This window comes from Thamnophis sirtalis, unplaced genomic scaffold (genome assembly GCF_051295495.1).
Source record: "Thamnophis sirtalis isolate CommonGarterSnake01/CBP01778 unplaced genomic scaffold, rThaSir2_p1.2 scaffold_14, whole genome shotgun sequence".
NCBI lineage: Eukaryota > Metazoa > Chordata > Lepidosauria > Squamata > Natricidae > Thamnophis > Thamnophis sirtalis.
This window is the reverse complement of record NW_028261394.1, coordinates 46467120-46477699: the sequence shown is the minus strand read 5'-3', so window position 1 is coordinate 46477699 and position 10580 is coordinate 46467120.

The following is a 10580-nucleotide window of genomic DNA, read 5'->3' as shown; positions in this document are numbered from 1 at the left end:
CCCTTAACCTAACCCTAAAACAAACCCCTAACCCTAACCCTAAACCTAACCCTAAACCTAATCCTAAAACAAACCCCTAAACCTAATCCTAACCCTTACCTTAATTGAAATCGGCTTTCTGCCGCGGCGCCGTTTTAAAGCGCCCTTTTGTTGCCGCGCTGTTGTCGCGGCGGTGATGACACGCGGTGACGACGTCGCGGCTTTAGCGACGCGCTTATGTCTCCGCGGATAAGGGCTTCGCGGTTTTGTCATGCCACGCAAATCCTTAGCAACCGGTAGTCCTCAACTTACAAGAGTTCATTTACTCCCCCAAAGTTACAACAGTTCTGTGAGAAGGGACTTACGGCTGTTTTTTTTACACCCGCGACCATTGTTAGTACCCCCATAAAGTCAGACGCTTGGCAATTGACTCATGGCGGTTACCGCTTCCCCGTGGTCACGTGACCAAAATTCAAATTGTCCCGCTTTCTGTTTGCGGGAAGGTTTTATGCGGTGTAGCTTGTGGGGAACCTGAAGAAGTCTTGCAAAAAATCTGTTGCAGGTGATATTTGGGCTGCAAGAATCCAGGCGTTTGGTAGAGATATACGACATTCATTGGGAAGGCGAGGAGATTGCAAAGTGCCATGATTAAAATCAGATTTTTTTCCCCCCTTTTCCCGTTCTCCCCCTCCCAAGCACATTGTTATCAGGCTCCTTGGCAACAGTTGCCATAGCGATCCAGCCTTTCCCCCCCCCTCCACCTCCAAGATGTGTTTGTACCCACAGTGGTGGAATGAACCCAAAATCAGATCATTAGGGGGGGAAAGAAAGCAAAATTAAAGTCTTGCCCACTTAAGTGCCCCTGATTTTCAGCTCTGTTTAACTGTTTAACTGTTTATTTCATTTGTATGCCGCCCTTTTCCCCCGAGGGGGACTCAGGGCGGCTCACAACTCAAAACAAGGGAATGGGGGATACAAACAATTTAACAAACAACACAAAATAATACATAATTTAAAAGCACAACAATCATACCATTCGAGATAGGGGCACGGTTCTTTAGCCCCAGGCAGGCCTGTCGGAACAGCCAGGTTTTAAGGGCTTTGCGGAAGGCCTGGAGGGTGGTGGGGGTTCGAATCTCCACGGGGAGTTCGTTCCAGAGGGTCGGAGCAGCCACAGAGAAGGCTCTCCTCCGGGTAGTCGCCAGTCGACACTGGCCGGCGGATGGAATTCGGAGGAGGCCTAATCTGTGGGATCTAATCGGTCTAGTGGAGGTGATTGGCAGCAGGCGGTCTCTCAAGTACCCAGGTCCAATACCATGAAGGGCTTTATAAGTGACGACTAGCGCCTTGAAGCGTATCCGGAGACCAATAGGCAGCCAGTGCAGCTCGCGGAGGATAGGTGTGACGTGGGTGAACCGAGGCGCACCCACGATCGCTCGCGCGGCTGCATTCTGGACAAGCTGAAGTCACCGAATACTCTTCAAGGGCTGCCCCATGTAGAGCACGTTGCAGTAGTCTGCATTTTCTTTGTAACTTCCCCATCTAAGAACAGACCAAGTAACAGAACAACAGAGTTGGAAGGGACCTCGGAGGTCTTCTAGTCCAGCCCCCTGCTCAAGCAGGAGTCAAGCATGAATCATTCATTCCGGACAAATGACTGTCCAGTCTCTTCTTAGAAACCTCCAGTGTTTGAACAGCCACAACTTCCTTCTGGAGACAAGTTGTTCCACCGATTAATTGTTCTCACGGTCGGGAAATTTCTCCTTATAAGGAGCTTGCTTAGTTTTAAATCACGTTTGAGCTCATCGCTGCCTCTTAACAGATCTCGCTTCATCGTAAGTGACGTTAGGGACCAGATGTCATAATTAATAGCTGAGTTTTACTTCATTGAGTTAGGCTGCGGTAACAGAATCTCGAGAGCAGCTTGAAAACACCTTTTTCCTTTCTTGAATTGAATTGAATTTGAATTTATTACACTTATATGCCGCCCTTTTCCCCGAAGGGGACTCAGGGCGGCTCACAAGTCAGGGAAGGGGATACAGATAAGGGATAAAAAGACGAACAAAACAATACACAATTTAAAAGCACCCAACAACCATACCATTCGAGGAGGGGGGCAAAAGCTCTTTAGTCCCAGGCCTGTCGGAACAGCCAGGTTTTAAGGGCTTTGCAGAAGGCCTGGAGGGTGGTGAGGGTTCGAATCTCCACGGGGAGCTTGTTCCAGAGGGTCGGATCAGCCACAGAGAAGGCTCTCCTCCGGGTAGTCGCCAGCCGGCATTGGCCGGCGGATGGAATTCGGAGGAGGCCTAATCTGTGGGATCTAATTGGTCTGGTGGAGGTAATTGGCAGCAGGCGGTCTCTCAAGTACCCAGGTCCAATACCATGAAGGCTTTATAAGTGACGACTAGTGCCTTGAAGCGCACCCGGAGATCAACAGGCAGCCAGTGCAGCTCGTGGAGGATAGGTGTTACGTGGGTGAACCGAGGTGCACCCATGATTGCTCGCGCGGCTGCATTCTAGACAAGCTGAAGTCTCCGAATGCTCTTCAAGGGCTGCCCCATGTAGAGCACATTGCAGTAGTCCAGTCTAGACTTTCTTGCCTCTGATACCCAAAAAACTCAAAGTGGATAGTTCCTTATTTTCTCACCAAGAGAGAAAGAGAAGGAAAATAAGCTGGGAAGATTTACGAACGGGTTAGCAATGAGATATAAACAAGAGTCTCTTCTGCAAGTCGATTTAAAGTTAGTTCAGTTCGTGGGCTTTGAAGAGATCGTCTCCCCAAAAAATCCAGGCACATTCTGAATTCCTAAGTGGGGAAGGCTAAAAGGGGATGCTTTTTTTGGGGGGGGGGAATCTCTGAAATGCGACCTTCCACCATAGGGCCTCTTAAACCAGCTGAAACCATCAGAATTTCCTGCCGAGTCATCCTTCTGACTATCCAGCTGTCTGGGTAGAGTATTCGGGTCCGTCCCAAGCCGACTCAGCAAAACGGAGAGTTATTCAGAGTTTCCAAAGATTAGGAAATTCCCCGTCACGCCACGCAAGACGGGCTGAGGGACAGCAAGAAGGTGGTGGAGGGAACTGAGTCCCTTCCTCCGAAAGGAAGTGCAGCCAAGACCATTGTTCGCAAAGCTGAAGGAGATCTTGGAAGAGGAGGCCAGGCCAAGGAGATGATATGCAGCAGAGGCCTTACGCAGGCCAGGCAGGAAACAGACAGCCGAGGCAGATATGGATTTCCTTAGGAATTATTTTTCTCTTCCTCGGTTGGAATCGGACAATTTAGGGTCATCCAATGTGCTGGAACAGAGGCACGGTGGCTCAGGGGCTAAGACGCCGAGCTTGTCGATCAGAAGGGTCGGCAGTTTGGCGGTTCGAATCCCTAGCGCCGCGTAACGGAGTGAGCTCCCTTTACTTGTCCCAGCTTCTGCCAACTTAGCAGTTCGAAAGCACGTAAAAAATGCAAGTAGAAAAATAGGGACCACCTTTGGTGGGAAGGGAGCAGCGTTCCGTGCACCTTCGGCGTGGAGTCACACCGGCCACATGACCACGGAGACGTCTTCGGACAGCGCTGGCTCTTTGGCTTTGAAAGGGAGATGCACACCGCCCCCCTAGAGTCGGGAATGACTAGCACATATGTGCAAGGGGAAGCTTTACCTTTACTTTAATGTGCTGGATTCTAGTAGGTTTAGGAGGTAACAAAAGGATCCTTGCTTTTTGACATCAAACATCCATATTTTATCTCCTTTAACCGAGGTGGCGCAGTGGTTAAATGCAGCACTGCAGGCTACCTTAGCTGACTGCAGTTCTGCAGTTCGGCTGTTCAAATCTCACCGGCTCAAGGTTGACTCAGCCTTCCATCCTTCCGAGGTGGGTGAAATGAGGACCCAGACTGTGGGGGGCGATATGCTGACTCTGTAAACCGCTTAGAGAGGGCTGAAAGCCCTATGAAGCGGTATATAAGTCTAACTGCTATTGCTATTGCTATCTCACTGCTTGGCTCAAGGCTTACTGTGACTGCCAAAGGCAATTATACAGGTTCCCAAGCTTCTTTCCTAAAAAATATGATATAAAGGGGCCTCTCCCCCACCAAAAAAGAGAGGCATGGGGCTGCAGATCCTTCATATGGGCCCTCTCCTTGAAGAAAAAAGTCAAAATTCCACCCCAAGTATACACAAGTTTTACTCGACGAGACATTTTCAGATTACGAGGTGCAAATATCTAGAAATCCTTCAGTCTGGTAGAACAGCGCACAAAAGGAAACAAGATCAACTCGAGGCACATGATAGACTTGAAAAAGAAAAAAATATATACCAGAGAAGTTAAAAATAAATTCTAAACCTAAAACATCCTGAAAGAGGCACAACAAGTGGTGATGAAAATCTTTTGGACGGTGGAAGGCAAATTTCACCACCATACAGTAGAATCATGAGCAGAAAATGTGTTTTGCTTGGCTCCACGGTTCCTTTTCTTAGACAAGGAAACCTTCAAACAATTTGGGGCGGGGGCACGGGAAAGGGAAGGAGGGGAGGAAGAGAAAGGAAAGGAAAAGAAGGAAAGGAGGGAAAGGAAGGGGGGAAAAGAAGGGAGGAAAAGGAAGGGAAGGAAGAGAAAGGAAAGGAAAAGAAGGAAAGGAAGGGGGAAAAAGAAGGGAGGAAAAGGAAGGAAGAGAAAGGAAAGGAGAGGAAGGAGGAAATAGGAAGGAGGAAAAAAGAGGAAAGGAGAAGAGAAGGAACTAGGAAGGAAGGAAAAAGAGAAAGGAAGGGGCAGGAGGGAGGGAGGGAGGAAAGCAAAAGAGAGAGGAAAGGAAAGGATACCATTTGTCTTCTATTAATATAACGCCAGGAGATTTCACGCTGTAAGGCTTCAAAGCGACTGAGAAACAGATCAGACATAAATCCATGTTTCATTTCTTCTTAATCCTGGGATTTATTCTTCCGGCAGATGAAAGAACCCGGCTGTCCAGTCCCAGCCTTTTCAACATGGTCGTTTCTCCATCCACAATTAGATAAATATATATATATATTTCCACCCTTTCTCTCCCCCTCTTGGTGTCATCTTCAACCACCGGTGTGGTGGCGGGAATGGCTCTGTCCGGTTGGAAAGCATGAAGAGCAAGCAGCTGCTCCCAAGTGGGGCCACCTCTCTCTTCCTGCCCTCCGAACTGACCTGGCGGAAGAGGAGATTAATGAAGCACCATCGTCCTGATTCCCTGAGTAGCTGCTGAGGACGATGGATCCACTTTGCCTCGCCCTGCTGGTCAGTTAAATCAAGCGTGGCCATGTGCGGAGGCTGCCTTGACCTCACGGGCCAACCGCCAAAGGTTCATTTTCAGCTGACTGCAGTTCTGCAGTTCGGCTGTTCAAATCTCACCGGCTCAGGGTTGACTCAGCCTTCCATCCTTCCGAGGTGGGTAAAATGAGGACCCGGATTGTTGTTGGGGGCAATATGCTGACTCTGTAAACCGCTTAGAGAGGGCTGAAAGCCCTATGAAGCGGTATATAAGTCTAACTGCTATTGCTATTGCTATTGCAGTTCGGCGGTTCAAATCTCACCGGCTCAAGGTTGACTCAGCCTTCCATCCTTCCGAGGTGGGTGAAATGAGGACCCAGACTGTGGGGGCAATATGCTGACTCTGTAAATGGCTTAGAGAGGGCTGAAAGCCCTATGAAGTGGATATAAGTCTAACTGCTATTGCTATTGCTATTCATTTCATCCCACGTAACCCAACAAGCGAGGCCAAGAGCAGGAATCTCCAACCTCGGCAACTTGGAAGAGACTGGACTTGCAACTCCCAGAATTCCCCAGCCAGCCACGGGGGATTCTGGGAACTGAAGTCCACAGCTCTCCAAGATGCCGAGGTTGGACATCCCTGCTCTAGAGATGCTTTCACCTGAAGAGCTCTTGGGGTCACCTCGAGGGGGATAAGGCAAAGGTTCCCCTCGCACCAGTGGTGGGTTGCCGGCGGTAGACCCCGGGCGTAATGGAGCCTGCCCGGAGCACCGGATACTGTTCCGGTACGGTGCTCCGGAGGGCTCACGTGCCCGCCTGAGCTCCTTACCTGGCTTTTAAGCTTTTGGCGCTTCTGCACACACGCATAGTGTGTACGGCGCCTGTGCGATGCTCTGCCAAGCAGCTGGAGCACCATGGAGGCTTGTGGAGGCATCGTTGGCAGGTATGATGCTTGCACGCGCTGCGCACATCCATGTAGCAATAGCAATAGCAGTTAGACTTATATACCGCTTCATATGGCTTTCAGCCCTCTCTAAGCGGTTTACAGAGTCAGCATATCGCCCCCACAGTCCGGGTCCCCATTTCACCCACCTCGGAAGGATGGAAGGCTGAGTCAACCCTGAGCCGGTGAGATTTGAACCGCCGAACTGCAGATAGCAGTCAGCTGAAGTGGCCTGCAGTACTGCACTCTAACCACTGCGCCAACCTTGGCTCTACACCAGGCCTGTTCCAACCGTACCGGGATCCGGAACCCACCACTGCCTCGCACATATGCGCTAGTCGTTCCCGACTAGCTTCTGCAACCGTTCCTCGTATGTTTGAGCCTCCGGTCCCCTAATCCTCTTTGTTGCTCTTCTCTGCGCTCTTTCTACAATCTCAACATCTTTTTTTTACATCGTGGCGACCAAAACTGGATCTTGCTTGATGATGAAGGGCCTAGTCCCGATTTGGGTTCTGCTTTTTCTGTCCGAACAGTGAGAATGAAAGTCCAGCGCATTGACTTCCTCGCCAAGGGAAGGATGTCGGCTTGCTTCAGGCCCTGATTAAACAGCGGAAACCCCTCAACACACTGAGTTATTTAAAGCAGCTGGTCTGGTCGGTTCTTATTCCCCCGCACCCCCACTTCAATCTGCTATTGATTCAGCCTTCGCTGTGGTGTGTGATAAATTAATAGGCTCTTTTCGTTGCTATTAGAAGATGCATTTAGAGCTGGCCAGGAATAACTCCGTTAGGGGAAATTGAAGTTCTGGATCTCAAATCTTCTTATTCCTTCAGGAGTATTCAAAGGGCCATTTCACACACGGGGCATTTAGGGGGTGGAGAACACACTGCTGCGGACATCACTGTGGGATGTTCCCAGATAGTCCTTTTGATGTCTACGGAGGTTCTCAATCCTCCGAGTCATGTTGTCTCAAAGATGCTTTTTCAAGAAGCAATTGGACTGCCTTGTTTTTTTCTTTGAAGAGGTTTCGCTTCTCATCCAAGAAGCTTCTTCAGCTCTTGAGTATATGTTGGGGAATGGAAGGGTCGATGCTCCTTGCAGACAAAGCTGGTCATTTGCATCCTTTTTAGAGAGTTGTTGAGGCCACTTGGAGGTTTATCTGTGTGCCTCCATTCCCCACCATCCAGTCAGAGCTGAAGAAAAAAATGACTTGTGAGGACTCCGCCAGATTCTTATGGCCTATCCAAACAGGAAAGGAGGTGTTAGCCTTGCACACCATGGCACGAAAAAACCACGCTCGACTAAAGCGCGCCCGAATAAATCGCGTCGCTGACGTCATCAACAGGGCGACAACAGCGAGCGCAGAGAAAGAAGGGCGCTTTAAATAGCGCTTTAAAAGCAAGCCGATTTAAGTTAAGGTAAGGGTTAGGTTTAGGGTTAGGTTTAGGGTTAGCTTTAGGGTTAGGTTAAGGGTTAGGATTAGGTTTAGGGTTAGGTTAAGGGTTAGGTTTAGGGTTAGGTTTAGGGTTAGGTTAAGGGTTAGGTTAAGGGTTAGGTTTAAGGTTAGGTTTAGGGTTAGTTTAGGGTTAGGTTTAGGATTAGGTTTAGGGGGGTTAGGTTTAGGGGTTAATTTTAGGTTTAGCGTTTACAGCGTGCTTCTGTCTCCGCACTGTTGTCGCCCTGTGATGATGTCAGCTACGCGGTTTCGTCAAGCGCGCTTTAGTCGAACGCGGTTTTGTGGTGGAACCCTTGCACACACATGTGCCAATTCTATCAGTCCATTAAAAAAGGCAAGATATTAATTTGGATCTAGTTATATATGGCAGAGATGCCACCCACCCACCCTTTATGTACAATACCTGGGCATTACAAAGGAGAGGCAATGCCTGTATTGCTGAATCCTTCTTATTGCATTAGCTTACAGCTTACAGCTTACAACTTTTCATCAGCTGGCAGCTATTAAATCCTCATTACCTGACAAAGCTTCTTGGATAAGAAGCGAAACCTCTTCAAAGAAAAAACAGAAAGTCCAGTCGCCTCTTGAAAAAAAACACCTTTGGAGATAGTCCTTGAGTTACAACCAATTCATTTAGGGACTGTTCGAAGTTACAATGCCGCTAGAAAAAAACCGACATGACCATTTTTCACACTTATGACTGTTGCAGTCTCCCCCGGGATCCAAAATCGGACGCTTGGCCACTGGCTCATATTTATGACGGCTGCATGGTCCTGCAGGTCACGTGACCCACTTTTGCGACCTTCCGACAAGCCAAATCTATAGGGAAGCCATGTTCAGTTCACAAGTGTGGGACTAACTTAACAACGGTGGTGATTCACTTAACAACGTCGGCGAGAAAGGTGGTAAAATGGGCCAAAATTCGTTAAAAGAATTATCTCCCTCAGTGACAAGAATTTTGGGCTCAGTTGGGGTCGCAAGTCGAGGACTTCCTGTAATCGGTTCTTAAAAGCATCTCCAGCATTTGGAGGTCCGTGCATGCATTTCTCCACACTTGTAATCTTTAGTCCCTTTTTAACGGATTAACAAAGAGTTGGAAGGGACTTTATAGGTCATCTAGTCCACCACCCCCTGCTCAAGCAGGAGACCCTACACCATCCCTGACAGATGGCAGTCCAGTCTCTTCTTGAAAGCCTCCAGTGATGAAGCTCCCACAACTTCCAGAGGCAACTTCTGTTCCATGGGTTGATTGTTCTCACTGTCAGAAAGTTCCTCCTTATTTCTAGGTTGAATCTCTCCTTGTTGAGTTTTTATCTGTTGTTTCCTTCTCTGGCCTTTGGAGAATAGGTTGACCCCTTCCTCTCTGTGGCAGCCCTTCCAATAGTGGAAGACTGCTATCCTGTCTCCCCTGGTCCTTCTCTTCACTGGACTAGCCAGGCCCAGTTCCTGCAACCGTTCATCATATGTTGTAGCCTCCGGTCCCCTAATCATCCTGGTTGCTCTTCTCTGCACTCTTTCTAGAGTCTCAACATCTTTTTTATAGTGTGGTGACCTAAACTGGTTGCAATACATATTAAATTTTAATAATTCAAACAATAGTCGAACAAAAGACGAACAGAGGGAGATGCAAGATCAACCATGTTGATCAATCATGATCAACCTTGTGGCGGTTAAGTCAAGCCTTACCTGCAGGGATTTACAGGTTTGCTAAAATGCTTATTTTGGGATCAGCATTCCTGCCCCCCCCCCAGGTATTTCCATTTCAAAAGCCTGATATATTTTCTTTTTTAGCAGTTTAAAGAGAGCCCGAAAAAGGCCCACAGGAGAAAGAGGGGTGGGCTTCTCACCCTTTCTGTGATCTCAGCCTTTTTTTTGATGATCTGCAAAACCAAACACAACCCAGTGGGGAAGAACCCCCCCCCAAAAAATTTCTTCTCCCAGGACCGTCTGACGCTTGGGGGGGGGGGGAAGGGGGAGGACAACCAGCTTCTGATTCAGCCTCAAGCCTCAAGCTTCTTCAGGCTTCCTAGCCATATATGGTCAACACATTCACGCAAGGAATGTCAGCGAATCAGGTGAGCTGTCAGTCAAAGGGAACCTCGCGGAGCAGAAACACAAAACCACAGGAAGATGACTGTGCAGAATGAGAAATGGGCCAGTGGGAGCGAAGCAGCAACTAAGGTTGCCTTTTATGGTTAAAAAAGGGGGCGAAAATTAGCAATAATCAACGAACCTTCATTGCAATCCGAATCTACCCTTAAGTCTAATTTAGCCAGCAGTGGTCAAGTGGCTTAATAAGCCAGAGGTAGAAGCGTCATTTATGCATTTATTTGTCTCAGGTGTGCAATGCAATGCAATGCAATGCTTTTTTTCCTTATAAGGTCCCCTCCCCTCCTTAAATCATGTGCATGGACAGACAGTCCTTGACTTATGACGATAATATAGCAGTAGACTTATATACCGCTTCATAGGCCTTTCAGGCCTCTCTAAGCGGTTTACAGAGAGTCAGCATATTGCCCCCAACAATCTGGGTCCTCATTTTACCCACCTCGGAAGGATGGAAGGCTGAGTCAACCCTGAGCCGGTGAGATTTGAACCGCTGACCTGCTGATCTAGCAGTAGCCTGCAGTGCTGCATTTAACCACTGCGCCACCTTGGCTCATGGAGCCTGCCCATTAGGGTCATACATAGCAATAGTCCTTAAGACTTATATTCACAGTGATTCACAGCCCCTCTCTAAGCAGTTTTACAGCATATTTGCCCCCAACAATCTGGGTCCTCATTTTACCCACCTCGGAAGGATGGAAGGCTGAGTCAACCTTGAGCCGGTCAGGATCGAACTCCTGGCAGTGGGCAGAATCAGCCTGCAAAGCTGCATTCTAACTACTGTGCCATGATGGATGGATGGATGGATGGATGGATGGATGGAAGGAAGGAAGGAAGGAAGGGCAATAGCACTTGGATTTATATACC